Here is an 18838-nt window from a genome sequence, read left to right as displayed (position 1 = left end):
CTAAACTCCGTGTCTCTAGTGTGCTTTTATTGGTACAAACCCTGTCTTGAACTCTTCTCTTTTATCTCCTGAAGAAGGGTTTATAGCTTCAGAGACCCATGATTAACCACAAACAACATGCTTCAAGCCTGTTATCTCACTATCCATTTTCACCAACCAGGCTTTACCCTTCTGAGTTCTCTTTCTTCTCTTTCCTTGCCTCATTTTCTTAGACATTGATTCCATATAGCTTTTTTTTTTTTTTTTTAAATCACCAGTGGCTATTGATTTATTCTTTTCAGAACTCTGAACTTGAGTCCGGAGTTTGTCATGGTGAGAGTTTCTTTTACATAGATTAGCATGACAGTTAGTCAGAGTGAAAGACAGTAGCTCACCATTTGATAGGATCATTGGATGAACTGATTGGTAAGGGGAAGTCTTTTATGTTGATATCGCAGCATATGGAGAATAATCCTCTCGGAAGAGACTACTGAAAAGGATTCCTGCTGAGTGGGAAAAGGGCTATCTTGTGCCATCTTACTTTTTAGGGATCAGCTTTTCCAACCTGAGTGGAATAGAGAACCAGTCATTCAGACGACCCCTCATTTTAATCAGGGTTCCCCAGAGAACAAGAACCACAACACCAATAGGATTATCTATTGATCTGTCTATTGAGAGATTGATTGATTTAATTTAAGGAATTGGCTCATGAGATTGTGGAGACTTGCAAGTCCAAAATCTTTAGGGGTGACTGGCAGTCTGGAAACTCAGGATTTCCATGTTAGTTTTGAGGCAGAATTCTTTCTTTTTGGGATATCTCAGTTTTTGCTCTTAAGGCCTTCAACTGACCGGATGAGGCCTACCCACATTATCGAGGGTAATCTCCTTAATTTAGAGTCAACTGGTTGCAAATATTAACCACATCTACAAACTATCTTCACAGCAACATCTAGATTAATGCTTAACCAAACCAACTGGGCACTGTAGCTGAGCCAAGTTGACACATAAAATTACCCATCACACCCTCTTTCCAATTCTTTTTCCTGAATTATCCAGGTGATCATTTGTGTATGTCAAGGTATGTTTTGGTCAGCATTATCGGGACTGTTGGCACGGTTCTCCATGTCACTGTGCACTGTGCAAGGATTATGCCGTAATTTGGTGAGTTACTGGGCTAGGCAGCAGAATTATCAAACTGTGGTGAGGTGGTCTTGAGGATCTCTCTGGAGGCCTCCTTGAAGTCTTTCCTAGCATGCACCTGGCCACTCTGCTTTGGGAGGCTTTGGGCCTGGTGATATATTCTGACCTGTCTTCAGGTGGACAGTATCAATACTTTACTGTCTGCTACCTGCTTCCCAGGACAGCCTGTGGCCTTGATCCGAGCAGAGCTATGTCTTATTATGTCTGCCCTATTTTTAGTTGACTCTTTAAATTCTAATGCTTTTATTTTAAATGTGGGATGGAACTTGGGTCAGGAAGGAAGGAAGTTGGGATGGAATGGGATTCCTGGAAAAACTGTGGCCTTTTATCACTGGAAGTATGCCATGAGACAGCAAGTGCTTCTCTTCAAGGTGAGGTAGAAGTGTTTCCTTCGATGGAATGGGGGAGGAGGTGGCTTCTGATTCTGTAGTATTCTTTGATTCTGAGATTCCAATGATACTTTATTATTATTTATGATCCCAATTATATGAAATACCTAAAGCAGGCAAATGCATATTGGCCAAAGTTTATTAGTGGTTACCAGGGGCAAGTGGGAGGGGTAAATGGCAAGATATTGCTTAAGGGGTACTAAGTTTCTGTTAAGAGTGATGGAAAAATTTGGAAATGAATAGTGATGCTGATTACCCAACACGACGAATGCAGTTAATGTCACTGAATTGTACATATAAAAATGGTTGAAATGGCAGATGTTTTGTTATATATATTTTGCCACAATAAAAATGAAAAAAAACAAAACAAAATATACCATCACACTATCTACAGTACCTTCAAGACTTCTGCATGCACTTTAGTGACTAAATCCTCCAAGAAGGAAAACTATTTTGGGAGTGGATAATCTAGGGGATATATATCTTGGACATAAAGTTTGGCTGTACAATAGGGGCAGGAACTTTAAAACATAGCTTTACTCTACTAATGACTGTTGCAGAAAGTCTCAGATTCATTGGCAGCGGCCTTCTTTAGGGAGCACCGGCGGCCCCTGGGCAGCTCTGGTCCTGGCTTTCAGGCTCTGATATCCTTCTGTGGCAATGCATGATGCTGCAGGCTAGAGGAAAAGTGGAGTTGCTGCATGGTCAACAAAGAGCATGAGCCTTGTGGTTCCTTAAATTGGTTTTGGCCGACTGACCAGGACCTTGTTGCAAAGCATCAGTCAGTCACTGGAACAGGGTTGAACAACTTCCACCAAGCAGACCAGGCAAATTCCAAGGCTCCAGACTGGACCTCCCAGGGGGAAATGGAAAAGCAGAGGGAGAGAGAGATGTTAGAGATTGTGGTTGGGAGATAAGCTTGTGCGTGCGTGTGTGTGCGTGTGTGTGTGTATCTCAGTCTCCAGAAATGCTCAGGTTACCCTCAGCTACCAGGCAAAAGCCGCCCAACTCTTTTAGGTTATCTCCTGGAGGCCATCAAGTTCTCTAAGAAGAAACTGAGCTATCATAGCCCTGTTAGCCCTGGGGCTGACTGTGCCTTTCCAGAGTTTCACATTATTCATTTCTACAAAGCAATTTTAGTTGATTGCCTCTTGGTCTTTTTGAGTGAGGTATTTTAAGAAATTGGAGAAAACTGAAAGGGTTGGGTCGCCATCAAAATATACCCCTCCTGAATGCTAAGGGCAGTGCGACTGCCAATTTGGGACAGAATCTTGTTGGAATTTCTGTCTCTGGAGCTTTCTAATGAGAAGCAAGACAACTAACTTTTTTGGTCCATTTAGTTAGATGCCTGCCTGGCACAGGAGTATCCGATAACCTTGTGGTCCCCTGCGGTCCTGGCTTTTTATGATTGGGTGATGGAATCACGAGGCTGCATTAGGCTGAGGATTTTACCTCTCCAGCTCATCTGCCCTAGTATTTGGCTCAAAGCCTCTTAATCTTATTTTTCCAAGTAGATTTTAAGTTCTTTGAAGACTGGGATGCTGCCTATGATTCTTTCATGTTCTCCATGGAAGAGCTAGGAGGTGGGATAACTTACAGAAAAGGTTCTGGAGGAGATGCTGTTGAAGGAGATGGGAGCATGGTCCCAAGTGGTTGACCACTAACGGGAGGATGCATACTACATTTTTTTAGGTTGGAGGGAAGGAGTCAAAACTGGTATGAATGTAATGAGTTAATAGATAGGATGAAGGAGATCATACTTCATAACCTTAGTTTCACTGATGAAGTATGAGGCAAGATCATCCATTAGACAAGAGGTATCTGAGGGCTGGATAGGAAACTTGGAATGGTAAACATCTGGAATAATTACTGGGAGAAATGGAAGAGGGTGCTGACCAAGGACAAATAAAAGGTTTGATGGGTGGTGCCGGAGGCTCAGATGAATTTGGAAGCCTTGAATATGTTGAGGTTCCAACCGTAAGCTTCCTTGTTTTTATCAGCAGCATGTAGCTGGTGGTTATAGGGATGGAGAAGGGGACTGGTGCATTGATTCAGAATTGGGATTTTCTTGAGCAGATGTGGTAGAAAGATAAGGATGCAATTTAATGGAGGTTACCAGCCAGAGGAGAGTTCAGATAACCATCTGGGGATGTAGGTCTGCTGGAAGGGAAAAGTGCAGCTGGTTGCAAAACAATGGAGGAGGAAAGAGACTGGAATACTCTGTGAGGTAAGGGAGGAAGTGAGGTAGGGATGAGGAAATGAGGAGACTCAGGAGAATATGGCCAAAGAGTGGATTTGGGGTGATGATTAAACCCACAGTGTGATCATGAGCATGGTAGTCCAAATGCATTGAGGTGACTGTGAGTGGAGTTAGGGAGATCCATGAGCTGCAAGACCACATTGTTGGATGGATCATCACATGATGGTTTGTTTTCATGGACATGGGCACATCTCCTAGGATCTGGTTAACAGTGGAAGGAAGACTGGGAGCCAGATCTTAAAGAGCTGTGATGGGGGAGCAGACAGTGCTTTGGGGGCCTATTAAAGTATCGCCTAACCCAGCCCTGGAGAGTCAGGGCAGACTTCCATGGGGGGTAGTTTTTATTTAAAATGAGTTCCAAAGGATGGGAGAGATGAGCCAGGGGAGAGAGAATTAGGGCAGGAGAGAAAGTAGGAAGAGGGGAGGATGTTAGAGGTCAAATGGAGCCATGTTTTATAACCAAAAATATAAACCAAACAAAAACCAAGCCCATTGCTGTCAAGTCAATTCCGACTCATAGTGACCCTATAGGACAGAGTAGAACTGTCCCCTATGGTTTCCAAGGCTGTAATCTTTACAGAGCAGTCCTGGTGGCACAGTGGTTAAGATCTTGCCTGCTAACCAAAAGGTTGGTAGTTGGAATCCACCAGCCGCTCTGTGGAAACCCTGCGGGGCAGCTCTCCTCCGTCCTATAGGTTCACTATGAATCAGGATCGACTTGATGACAATGGGCTTGGGTTTTTTTTTTTTTGGTAATCTTTACAGAAGCAGACTGCCACATCTTTCTTCCATGGAGTGGCTGGTGTGTTCGAACTGCTGACCTTTCCACTGGCAGCTGAGCACTTAACTGCTGTGCCACCAGGGCTCCTGTAAAAGCTTAGGTTCATAAAATGAAAGCTAATCTAGAGATGCAGAAGCTTATTATTAAATAACAGAGCCTATAGTTTGGTCCTCCATGGTTGACCCTGCTGGTATCTGAATACCGGTGGCATAGCTTCCAGCATCACAGCAACATGCAAGCCCCCACAGAATGACACACTGACAGACACGCTATGAGTCGGAACCAACTTGATGGCACCTAACAACAACATAGTTTGGTAATCCTCTCCACTTCTTGTAGCCCCTGTTTTTTTTTTTTTTAAATGCTTTATTAAGTCAGGCTTCTAGGGGCTGCATCCTTGCATTCACAGCGTACTGTGAAGCCATTCACCGTAAGGAAGGAATGAAATGTCCCCAGGACCCGTCCTCCCCACAGACTGCACGACTAACCCTCTGTCACCAGATCCATTTTCAATTATAGAACAAGTGCATCTTTATTCTATGTGGCTGAACTGACAAAAAAAAAAAAAAAAGGAGACATAAAATTGGCAAAGCAATAGGGGCATAAACGATGGAAGCACTGTGACTTGTGCCTTGGTGAGATGGAAATGAGGGGTGTTAGTAATCTGTGCAAACGTCCACATGCTCGCTGTGGAGTAAGGAAAGAGAAAAGCACTCAGAGAAGACAGCCGGATATCTGCGAGGAAGAGACAAAGTCATAAAAGAAGCTAACTCTATTTCAACCAAGTACTGCAGGCCATAAATTATATCCAAGGAGATTTAGTGAGCTGACACAGGGAATTGGAACCCGTGTTCCTTTTTCCACCTCGTTCTCGCCGTGTGAAGGACCTGGATGTGGTGCAGTGGGAAGAGCCCGGGCTTTGGACCGAGATGGAGCTGGGCCTGCGTCCTGGCTCTATCTCACTGCTGGGAGCAGTGCAACCTTGAGCACGTTTCCACCCTTCTCTGAGCCTCCATTTCAGCTTCAGTAGAAGACTAAACAAAAACTTAACTAAGAGGGCACCTGTGAGGATTATAAATTTCATATGTAAAGTACCCAGAACAACATGTAATACATAGGAGGCATCCAATAGATGGTAGCTATTACTATTACTGAGGGCAGTCATGGCTCAGTGGTAGAATTCTTACCTTCCATGCAGGAGACCAGGCTTGATTCCTGGCCAATGCGCCTCAAGCACAGCCACCACCCATCTGTCACTGGAGGCTTGCGTGTTGCTATGACGCTGAATAGGTTTCAGTGGGGCTTCCAGACTGAGATGGACTAGGAAGAAAGGCTTTTAATATCAGCCACTGAAAATCTTATGGGATCACAACAGTCCGATCTCATTGTGCATGGGGTCGCCATGAGTTGGGGGCTGACTTAATGGCAGCTAATAACAACGTCTGAAATCCCTGGGTGGTGTAAATGGTTAATATGTTTGGCTGCTAACCCAAAAATTGGACATTCCAGTCCAGCCAGAGGTGCCTTGGAAGAAAGGCCTGGTGATCTGCTTCTGAAACATAAGCCATCGAGAACCCCGTGGAACACAGTTAATGGGGTTGTCACTAAGTTGGAATGTACTCAGCAGCAACTGGCACTTACATTACTGTTCATACTGCTGTTACTACTATTAGCCCTGGATTCATTGAAGGAATCTGCAAAATAGAGGAAATGTCTGGGAGGGATATTTGCTATGTCTCTGCTGGACTCAATCAATTCCTGCCTTAATAAGATGATTCAAAATGGGAAATGCAAATGGCATCTCCACAGTGCTGCAGATAGGGCCACACTTTCTCCGGGAGGCCAATAGCTGTTTGTCCGTGGCCTTATCTCTGTGCATGTGCTTGGGGTGGAAGTGGTGTTGAAGGGTGGAAGGTGACTGGGAGGCTGAGAGCAGCTTCCTGCTTCTAAAGACACAGGCTACAAGTCTACCAGTGTAGGACTCTCCATAAGCTGGTTTAGAGAAGTAATCCCACCCAGGTAGAGGTGCACAAAGGTGGCTGGGATCCATTTTTCAGAACAAAGATAGTGACTCTCTTGGCAGTATCTCCAGCTCTTTCTCTGAGGAAGGGACTCAGAGGAGTGTTGTTGGAATGGTTGGCAAACTTTGTGACACTTAAGACGGTGACCTGACGAACGGGGAGATTTAAGTGCGAGCCTGCGTACCCCAGGTCTTGAGCAGACTCCGTTGCTCACCTTCCTGGCTTCTTATTGAGCCCCTGCCCTGAGCTATATGTCAGAAAGCTTCCGTCTTCGTGGCTGATAAACAAAATTAAGCCCAGTTTAGACGTAACTGATTCCACTGGCTCAGCGGCATACACTTTTAAGTGCATAGTCCCTGTTTTGGTGCCCCTGGAAATAAAAGCAAATTTGATGCATTTGAAAAGCTTAATTAAAAAAGGTCACTAGAAAAATATAGTAAAAATCATGGCAAAATGGCAGAGGTAAAAGTGTCGCTATGAGTTGGAATTGACTCAATGGCAGTGGGTTAAAACGAGTATCAGCTTGGTGATTTCACAGTTGGGAAGCACAAACCCCAGAAGGAGGGGTTTCTCTCAGTAAACACATTCCGGTTTCTGGGAAAATTACCTGGGAAAGATGTGGGATTGTCTTCTTTGGATTCCTTGAGGAAAGCCTTTGGGCATAGGCCTTCATCTGCTGGCGGTGGACGAAGGAAGCTTGCCTACAGGCAGGGCAGCTGATTACGTAACTGCTACCTGGTGGTCTGCATCTGTGGAGTTTACGGCCAAGAAAACCCTATGGGGCAGTTCTCCTCTGTCACATGCAGTTGCTATGAGTTGAGATCGATTTGATGGTACCCAACAACAAGTCCCACACTGGGACAACTGGGTGATGCAAAAGGTTTGCTCTCGGCTGCTAACCTAAAGGTTAGTGGTTCAAATGGACCCAGCAGCTCTATGGAGGAAAGTCCTGGCAGTCTGCTTCCTTAAAGGTTACAGCCTTGAAAACCCTGTGGAGCACAGTTCTGCTCTGTACTACCTGGGGTTGCCACGAGTCGGAGGCAGCTTGACAGAAGCAGGCCTTTTTGGTGTCAGTCCCGCACCACGCCTTCTTGATTCCATATTAAAAGGACAGAGCTGCACGTTTTAAGCAACATATTCAAAAACATATGGATGAAGCATATTGCAGAAGCCAGACAACTACCACAGTATTATATTGTCCTAATCCACTTAAGTGGACCTGACTTATGTTGGCAGATGCATGCTGACTCCAAGATGCCCCCGCAGGTATAGACACTGGCATTTATCCTGGTTGCCTACCCTCCCTTTTTTTTGACCTTACTTTTGTTCCATTGCTGAGCTAAGCCTCCAGATTGGCAGCCTGGCTTGACATGCCTTTCCATCTTGGCCCTTACACCGCTGCAGGACAAGGCACCTGAGTCCCTCACTGGTGTCGACTCTGTGACTTGCAGTAGGAAGAACTCCCTCCTGCCACCCCGGGCCCCAAGAAACTGAACGACTGGGACCGTCTGGCACATTGTCCCTCAAGCTCTGCTCTGCCAGAGGAGAAGGGGTGTTGCATTGATCTCTTAGGGTTAATATCTATGCTAAGGGAAAAACGGAAAATTCATAATTCCTATGACCAATGGTTTCTTCAGACGAGGGCATTTATCTTCTTTATAACCAAAAAATAAACAAACCAGTAGCTGCCAAGTTGACTTTGACTCATGGCCATCCCTATGTGTCGGAGGAAAACTGTGCTCCACAGGGTTTTCAGTGGCTGGTTTTTCAGAAGCAGATCACCAGGCCTTTCCTCCCAGGCACCTCTGGGTGGACTGAAACCACCAACCGTTCCGTTGCATCACCCAGGGACTTGGAAATTAAAGTATATCTACATTCTGCAAATTATATTTACATTTTAAAAATATTACATATCAAACCAGGGAGTCAAGCTCAGCAAACCTACTTTCAAGGCTAACAGTTCTAAGAAGCCCTTTTAGTTGAAAATTTAGCTTGAGAAAGGAAGGCTAATAAACATACATCTGAGCTTTACTAGTTGACCACAGACATTAACCAGGATTTGCTCTTCACCTGTGAGGACAAGGCGTCAAACTCCTCATTGTCTCTTGGCTGAACCTTGAAGAAGCTGGGAATTCTGGAATCCCATCTCTTCACACTATGAGTGTTCACTGTGGGCATCGTACCACCATCTCATCTGTAGAAAAGAAAATCCTGTTAGAAATAAACGTGTCTCAACGTTATAGTCATGATTATTCTGTTCATGGAAAGTGAATATGGTAATGAACTTGTGCTGTATCTGTGAGGGACACGTCAGCCAGTCAAGCAAACGGTCATCACCTTCATGGTGTCATTGCAACCACCTGTATGTCGTACCTCAGAGTTCACAAAGACACTGTCACGTGAGTGATCTTGTTTGAGTCTCCAACAATCTCAGAGGTGGATACACCAGGCATCATTTACTCCCGTTTTACAGAAACTGGCCCAGAGAGGTTAAGAGACTTGCCTGAGATATCACAGCCAGAAAGTGGCAGACTTTGGACTAGAAACCAGACGCTTGACTCCTGAGTCTGTGATTTTGCTGTTGAGTCATTCGGTGTTGAAATCGTGTAGGAAAACAGTGCACGTGCTTTATGAGACTGATCCGTTGTCACACCGAGTGCCTTGGGTTATTACCTGTCCACCTGCTGGTTTTGGTCTTCAGACTCTGCAGCTTAGTCACGCGGAGCATCCCTTGGTCATGCCCTGCCTTATGGTGATGGTGCTCATTTGTTCTGATACAGACCATGCTGCTCTGGGATACGGTTCCTGGCAATCAACGAACTACCCGAGCTAGGAGAGGCAAGGACACAAGACTGTCATTTATCACTCAGCCTGATTGTGGGTTTTTGCTCCACCAAACTTGTGTCTCCAGCTAATGATTGCAGACTGGAAACAGCATTGCCAGCGAAGTTATGTCATGGTAGCCAAAAAAGGGGAAATAGGTTTACAAATAACGGTTACGTGATAATGGTGATGGTGACCCATTTTGGCACATCTTCTGCTCCAGACCAAAGATGATAGCACACGGCGTTGTACTGGCGTGCTGTTGCCCACTGCACCTTAAACATGAGTATGGAAATGTCTGGAAGGAGCCCCTAGTTGGCAGCCAACAGCGTTCTGGTTCACCTTGGCAAGTGCCTTTAGCTCTGACCATATCCACCGGTCCCTTACACACAGCTCTACTTTCCCCATCTGTAAAATGGGGATGATTTTGCCTAACTTCATCCTCCATCACCGGAGAACCAGATGGCAGATTTCAAGTGCCTGAATGAAGTGTGTAGACAAGATGGTAACAAACACCTCTAGCTACTTGGGGATGCAAGAGGGAGTATGTAATATTTTATGGACTATTTTCCATGAAGTCTCCCTATGTATGCTCTGAACTATTATTCCTTCCTGCCTTTTACAGATCAGGAAATGGGGGCTCTCGCTCAGGCCACACCACTGGTAAGGGACAGAGTTGCCTCTGGGTCCTGGGCCTCTGACTCTGGAATGCCTGCCTTTACCCTACATGATGCTCCTTCCCTCGCCTAAGGCCCTGCGGGGTTCTGGGTTTCACTCTAATTTCCGTATTCTGTGTTTTGGTCATCCATGTGGGTGTTCTATTTCTCTGTTCTCTATTGCCCTGAAGTATTGGGAAAGTTTAACTTCCACCGTTTTTGTGAGGGGGCCAGCTCTGTTACTGGGATCTGAGTGCGTGGTGGATTCCTTCATTGGCAGAAACGCAGGAGCAAGCTGCTTCTTCCACAGCCTTGGTGACCCAACGGGAGCATGGGGTCTCTGATGTTACCTTGTGCCTGACTGTGCACAGCCTTGGTGACCCAGCAGGAGCATGGGGTCTCTGATGTTACATCGTGCCCAACTGTGCACAGCCTTGGTGACCCAGCAGGAACACACGGCCTCTGATGTTACCTCATGCCTGACTGTGCACAGCCTTGTTGACCCAGCAGGGGCACACGGCCTCTGATGTTACCTCGTGTCCGACAGTGCAAAGGTACCTGTGATTCTGCCACACCCTTAGGTAAGAGATGAGAAAGTGGGGTTTTGGTTCATGATACCCAAACCTGGGCATTTTTCTTGGTCCTTTATTTAATTTATTAAGAAAAAAAATGGAAGCAATCTAAGTCTTTATCAAGAGGGAATGAGTTAAATAAAGTATGGTATGTTATTAAAGAGAAAAAGGTAAATCTGTACGTGCTGATGTGGAAAATATCCAATTAACAAAGTAAAGAAGGGATATATGTTTTACTATGATTCCATTTTTATAAAGAAAATATACTTGTACGTTATCTATCCATCTGTCCGTCCGTCCATCCATCCATCTATCCAGTCATATCCTTGTTTATGAATAAAATATTCTGGAATGACAGTCTTAAAATAAGGAAGATTTTATAAGAAACTTTTAGCAGTGATTAACTCTGGCAAATAGCCTGAGGGCTGAAGGGGGAGGGACACTTTAACGTATCACTTTGCTTATTATTTTATACCTGCCCATATATTTTGAAATTTTAACCACAACCCTTATTTTCTCTATGCTTCAGTTTCCTTATTTGTAAGACAGGGAAAATAACAAGTGGGGTTTTGGTTCATGACACCCAAATCTTGGGGTTTATCCTGGTCTTTCATTGTAATATTGCTTTTTTAAATTTTATTTTTTATTGTGCTTCAGCTGAAAGTTTACAGCTCAAGTTAGTTGCTCATGCAAAAATGTATACACATATTGTTATGTGACCCTGGTTGCAATCCCTGTAATGTGACAGTATGCTCCCCCTTTCCGCCTGGGTTTCCTGTGTCTATTCAGCCAGCTCCTGTCCATTTGTGCTTTCTCCTCCCTCCTCTGGACAGGAGCTGCACATTTAGTCTCGTGTATCTACTTAAACTAAGAAGCACGCTCTTCATGAGTATTATTTTATGTTTTATAGTCCAGTCTGATCTTTGTCTGAAGAGTTGGCTTCAGGAATGGTTTTAGTTCTGGGTTGACTGAGAGTTGTGGGGCCATGTCTTCTGGGATTCCTCCAGTCTCAGTCAGATTAGCAAGTCTGGTCGTTTTACTAGAATTTGAGTTCTGCACCCCACTTTTCTCCTGTGCTGTCAGTGACTCTCTGTTGTGTTCCCTGTCTGGGTGGTCATTGGTGGTAGCTGGGCACCATCTAGTTCTTCTGGTCTCAGGCTGATGGGAGTCTCTGGTTAATGTGGCCCTTTTGTCTCTTGGGCTAATATTTTCCTTGTGTCTTTGGTGTTCTTCATTCGCCTTTGCTCCAGGTGGGTTGGGACTAATTGATGCATCTTAGATGGCTGCTCAGAAGCTTTTAAGACCCCAGATACCACTAACCAAAGTGGGATGCAGAACATTTTCTTAATAAACTTTTGTTATGCCAGTTAACGTAGATGTCCCCTGAAACCATGGTCCCCAGGCTCCTACCCTTGTTACTCTGCCCCTTGAAGTGTTTGGTTGTGTTTGGGAAACTTCTTAGCTTTTGGTTTAGTTGGTGGCGTTGACTTCCCCTGTATCGTGTATTGTCCTTCCCTTCACCTAACATAATTCTTGTCTACTCTCATTAGTGAATTCTCCTTTTCCTCTCACCCTACCCTCATAACCATCAAAGGAGGTTTTCTTCTGTGTTTAAACCTTTTCTTAAGTTCTTATAATCGTGGTCTCATACAATATTTGTCCTTTTGTGACTAATTTCACTCAGCATAATGGCTTCCAGATTCATCCACGTTGTGAGATCTTTTAAGGATTCATCATAGTTCTTTATCATTGTGTAGTATTCCATTGTGTGAATATACCATACATTGCTTATCCATTCGTCTGTTGTTGGGCACCTAGGCTGTTTCCTATCTTTTTGATATTGTGAACAATGCTGCAGTGAACATGGGTATGCATATATCTATTCATGTGACGGCTCTTATTTCTCTAGGAAGGAGCGGGATTGCTGGACCTTACGGCACTTCTATTTCTAGCTTTTTAAGGAAGTGCCAAATGGATTTCTAAAGTGGTTGTACCATTTTACATCCCCACCAGCAGTGTGTAAGTGTTCCAGTCTCTCCACCTCTCCAACATTTATTATTTTGTGTTTTTTGGATTAATGCCAGCCTTGTTGGGGTGAGATGGTATCTCACTGTAGTTTTGATTTGCATTTGTCTAATGGCTAATGGTAGTGAGCCTTTCCTTGTAATACTGTTTTCATTAAGAAAAAAAATTGGAAGCAACCTAAATGTCCATGAGGAGGGGATGCGTTAAATATCTCATAGGACTGTGGAGGAGCTTAGATGAGTAAATACATATAACGGGGTTAGACTGATGCCTAAAGAAAACATGCATTGCCATTGAGTCGATTCTAACTCATAGTGACTCTATAGGACAGAGTAGAACTGCTCCACAGGGTTTCCAAGGAGTGGTGGGTGGATTCGAATGGCCGACCTTTTGGGTAACAGCTGTTCCTAGCGCATAATAAATGCTGAATAGATCACTAGTTTTCTGGCTCAGAAAACCCTCGCTTTCCACGCAGGAGACCCGGGTCCTGTTTCCATCCAGTTCACCTCATGCCCAGCCACCATGCATCTGTCAGTAGAGGCTTGCATGTTGTTGTGATGCTGAACAGATTTCAGCAGAGCTTCCAGACTAAGAAGAAAAGCCTGGCAATCTGCTTCTGAAATCAGCCAATGAAAACCCTATGGATCACAGTGGTCTGATCTGCAACTGATTATTGGGATGGAGCAGGACCAGGCAGCATTTTGTTCTGTTGTGCACGGGGTCACCATGAGTTGGGGGACAACTGGATGGCAACTAAGAACAACAGCAATGAATAGTTTCAGGGTTATTAGTAAAGAGAATTCACTGCTTGTGCTCCAGCTCTTCCAGCACCATCTGTCTGTAAATGGACTACACAGAACGAACTCAGGGCTGCACTTCCAGGTCACTTAAGTCCAAGCGAGAGGTGACAGGACCGAGGTGCGATGATTCTGCCTGTCCGTCTCCCCTTCGCTACTACCATATGGAGCTGCTTTGTGTCTTAGTAAAGCAGAAATGTAAAGGTCAGATGGAAGCCAGTTTCGGAATGTTTATAGTGAGTGGAGAAATAATAACTGCGTCACCTGGGCTTACCATTCACTAGCAAGAACTTGACCCCCTTGCTTTAGCTAGAGAAACCCCATTTCACTAGAGCTGTTATCTGGGGCAGAGTCACCCAGATCCGAGGCTGGAAATATCTGGCTGTTACCACATGCTGTATCCCCCTTCCTTGCTCTCACCCTCTGCTGTTTGATACTTGTGAAGAGTCATCAGTAAAAACAATGGAAAAACCACTTAAAAGCCATTTTTTCATTTGCACCAGGAATTTTTCTTCTTGTAGATCTGATTGCAGCCCCTCTTGGTCTACAAATTGGAGTCATTGCTTTTCCTCTTTTTCTTCTTCCCGCTGGCTTTCTTCAAGCTAGGAACCGGCAAGGACAGATCCTACCTGAACAGCAATTTCTTTTACCAGTCCTCCCCCATCTGTGAGACTTGGAGCTCGCTCACTCAAGACTTGCTGCTCAGTGTTTAAATACAACTTCTTAATTGTAAGACACACTACTCTTCCTCACTGCTTAGATTCTTTTTTAGGGGAGGCAAATAGCATTTTATTTCAACGCTGAGAAGAGCAAGAAAAAAAGTGCCAAGAATCGCTTTGACCAGTTTTAGGGAACTGTTAGAGCAAGACCTGTGAGTACCCAAACCATGGACCCTGCAGGAATCACAGCCCTGGCTGTCTCTTGGCCTGGTGTACTGGTTTTCTTTTCTTTTTCCTTTCTTTAATTGTTATGTTTAAACTTGATTATCCACCTGCAAGCCAGCCACCATTTCCTATCACCAGCAGCACGTGTCAGCATTTCCTCCTGTCAGAATAAATTGGGGTGTGGTTAGGAAATGCAGATTTGTTCTCCCATCGGCCTAACGAGGCAAAAGAAGAAATGCAGATATCTTGGCAAATATACATCCTGCACAAGCTCCTCACGGCCAAATAAGTGCAAGTTTTCAGATTATTCATGGTTTCTGATAAGATTTGTCTGTGTGACTCTCCCCTGGGGACTCTGGATTGGAGCAGGCACAAACTGTGAGGACCACACAGAATAAAAGTCTTAGAGAAGAAAGGATCTTCTTACCTATGGGTTCCCCTCGACAGTCCCTCTGATAAATGGTTACCCAGATTCTGTTCAAACAGTCAAAATACGGCACACAGTTTCATGGACTTCTGCCGTCATTATATGAATTCCTTTGTCTCTGGGTGCTGCAGATGGAAGGAGCCCAGACGGCACAGTGGCTAAAACGGCTCAACTGCTAACCTACCAGCTGCTCCATGGGAGAAAGATGTGGCAGTCTGCTTGCATAAAGATTACCACCTTGGAAACCCTATAGGCCTGTTCTACTCTGTTCCATGGGGTCGCTTTGAGTTGGAATCAACTTGATGGCAATGGGTTTGCCTTTTTGGTGGGTGCAGATGCACCCAGCTGCTAACTGAACGGTTGGAGGTCCAGGTACCTCAGAAGAAAAGCCTGGTGATCTGCTCCAAAAAATCAGCCACTGAAAACCCTGTGAAGCACAGTTCTCCTCTGGTACACATGAGGTTGCCATGAATTGTAACCGACTCAGTAGAGTTGGTTTTTGGTTTGTAGTTGTTGTTGCTGTGTGCTGTTGAGGCACTCCTGACTCATAGTGACCTTAATGGGAGAGGAGAATTGCCCAATAGGGCTTCCTAGGCTGTAATCTTTATAGGAGCAGATCACCAGGTCTTTTCTCCCGCCGAGCCACTGGTAGGTTCAAAACCACCGACCTTTCAGCTAGCAGCCAAGTGCTCAACCATTGCACCACCAGGCCTCCTTTGTAAGTGTGACATGGCACTTTTTACGTTGTGCTATATCTTGCCGCTAGCACCTGCTTCTTCCTGTTGGCACATTACAGAGTTAGTCTGGGCCCTGCTTGATGTAGCAGCCTGCCCATGCAGGCCAGCAGCTTTGCCATGTAAATACCTGCGCCCCTTTCCCTGTTCTTAACTGCTCTTCACCATCCTCTTCACCTCCATCCACACAGGGCCCGCTTGTCACTGTCCTTTTACCAGCTGTGGTCTGAGAGATGTTAGAGAAGAGGGCAGGGAATTACCTTTCTTCTCTCCTTTTGTGCCTAGAAAGAAAAAAAGAATTCTGATTGTAAATGGCAAAAGGGTTCCATTAAAAAAAAAAAAAAAAAAACGCTTTCAGGCAAATTAAACTTTTAAAAGTCCTGTTTACCAGCTACTAAGGAAGTACTCAGATTGCTCATTAAATGATACCACTCCCGTCTCTAAAGCTGCCTCCTCCCCTGCCCACATCCTGGTGGCTTTAGGATCCCAAGGCATTGTGTCTCATGCTCTCCTTTCTGCAAAAATAATTATTCCTGAAAACACATGAAAGTGAACCACACAAAGCAGGCAAAAGCCACAAGAGGGTAGCCTGTTGGGGTGACGTCTGAATGGTAGGATGCAACGCCCCAGAGCATTTGTGTTGGTGAGGGGGTGTTTAGGGTTGATTCGTCTTGAGTCCTTTCTGCAGAGAGCCAGGTCCCTGTCACAGTGACCCTGCTATGCAGTTCATCTGCTGGCATTGTGGGGCCCCAAAGCAGGAGTAGAGGGGAGTTGGGCTGTTGGCCATTAGTTGTCCTGTTGCGGTGGCTCTCTCCATGTGCCTTCCTGCTAATCTACTGGAAACTATCCATCCACCAGAGCTCTCTGAGGTGCTTTGGGAACCTCATCTGTTTCATCCCATCTGTGACCCCAACCTGGTCACAATTCACCATGTCATGTCCTAAGCCTCTGGTTGTAAGAGAGGGGTGCTCTGCTGAGGTGGGCCACAGCAGGGATTTGGTCCCAGAGGCAGGGGAAGAGCGTTATAGAAAGAGGGTGAGAAGCACCAGGAAATCACTACGTAGGATAAGGTAATTGTGGGTACAGAGTGTGGGTGAATGTTCCCAAGGTTACAACCACAATGCATTCAAGTCAGAAAATCCTCAAATTTATTCCTAATTCTTGCCACATATACTGTCCTGCGTTTTTAATAGGAGGCAGTATAATCACTGAATGGGCGTTCATTACAGAGTGCATCAATAATGCATTGGATTTTGCAGTATTTTCCCTTGTGTTATCACTGTAGTGGTAGATTGTAAGTCTAAACAGATTCAGTTAATGCTGCCATGATTTATGAGAACTCACGTGTTTGGAAAGGCCTGGAAATAAACTCTCCACACGGCGCTAGAAAGGGGAGGTTGTCATGATGGTGGCAAGGGGCTGGTAACTCTGCTGTTCTGTTATGGCTTTAGAAATACAAACCACATCCCTGGTTCCTTAATTAACCACCTATTTTCTCTGCCTTTGTTCACTCCCATGCAGTTATCCCAAGTATTTATATTTCTATTTGTAGTGAGTACAATGGATCAAAAAGGTGTTATGTGTCAATATTTATGGGCAAAGTAGAAATTGGAGTAGAGTTTTGGGGATAATATATTTCATGAGACCAATGAAACAAATGTATTTTGATCATTGGAATGATTTTTATTTATTGACATGAATCTAATGGAACAGATTTAATTCCGTTTAATTAAAGCATTTATTGAGTGCCTATTGTATATAAAGTACACAACATTTGACACAGCTAGATCCATCAGAAATAGCTTTAACATAAAGCAGAATGAAGTAAGTACCATAAATAAGAGACATACTATGGACTGCCAGAAAAACGAACAAATCTGTCTTGGAAGAAGTACAGCCAGAGTGCTCCTTAGAGGCAGGGACGGTGAGACTTTGTCTCACGTACCTTGGACGTGTTACCAGGAGGGACTAGTCCGTGGAGAAGGACATCAAGTTTAATAAAGTGGCGAGTCAGCGAAAGAGAGGAATCCTCAACAAGACAGATTGACACAGTGACTGCAACAATGGGCTCAAGCATAACAATAATAATGAGAATGGCGCAGGACTGGGCAGTGTTTCATTCTGTTTTACACAGGGTCACTATGGGTTGGAACCAACTCGAAGGCACCTAACAACAACAGCACATAACTTTAAAAAATGGAATATTTCCAGAGATAAAAAGTATAATAGGTAGTTAATCTATGTATTTGTCTTAGTTACCTTGTGCTGCCATATATAACAGAAATACCACAAGTAGATGGCTTTAACAAAGAGAAATTTATTCTCTCACAGTTAGAAGGCTAGAAGTCCGAATTTCAGGGGGCCAGCTCCAGGGGAAGCCTTTCTCTGTCTGCTCTGGGGGAAGGTCCTTGTCATCAATCTTCCCCTGGTCAAGGAGCTTCCCAGCGCAGGGACCATGAGTCCAAAGGATGTGCTCCACTCTTGGCTCTTCTTTCTTGGTGGTAATGAGGTCCCTCTCCTCTCTGCTTGATTTTTCTATATCTCAAAAGAGATTGACTCAAGATATAACCTAATGTTGTAGATTGAGTCCTACCTCATTGACATAAGTACCTCTAATCCTGCATGAACATCATAGAGGTTAGGATTTACAACACTGGATAATCACATCATATCACAAAATGGTGGACGACCACATAATATCAGGAATCATGGCCTAGCCAAGGTGACACATTTTTGAGAGACACAATTCAATCCACAACAGTATTTTTTTTAGCTTCAAAATAATTTTATTGTGGTAAAATACATATGACAAAATTTACCGCTTTAATCAATTTTAAATGTACAATTCAGCGGCATTAATTATGTTCACAATGTTGTACAACCATCACCACTATCTATTTCCAAAACCTTTTTATCACCCCAAAAGGAAACTCTATTTGAGCTTCACTTTTAATACAGGATTTAATCCTTTCATACAGGATTTGCACACAAGCGACATCATGTTATTTCCCCTCCAGTGCCAGCTGTGGCAGGCATTGCTAATCAATTACAGAATAGTGATCTCAGTGTTTCAACACAGTGGTTCAGGCAGTCACTTCCAGTGGGCGGAGTTGGGCGGACTGCCCAGTAAGCACCTAAGCAGTGGTTTACAATGAGCAAGGTATGCACGGGCTTAATTGGGTTTACTCGGTCATCTGTAGTGCACAATTTCACCTGGTTTTCTTGGGGAGAGTTGGCACATGATCTAACTGAATGATTCGATTCTCATACTCCCCCTTCCCCCTTTTAAA

This window comes from Elephas maximus, chromosome 24 (genome assembly GCF_024166365.1).
Source record: "Elephas maximus indicus isolate mEleMax1 chromosome 24, mEleMax1 primary haplotype, whole genome shotgun sequence".
NCBI classification, from domain to species: Eukaryota; Metazoa; Chordata; class Mammalia; order Proboscidea; family Elephantidae; genus Elephas; species Elephas maximus.
This window is presented reverse-complemented; position numbering follows the sequence as displayed.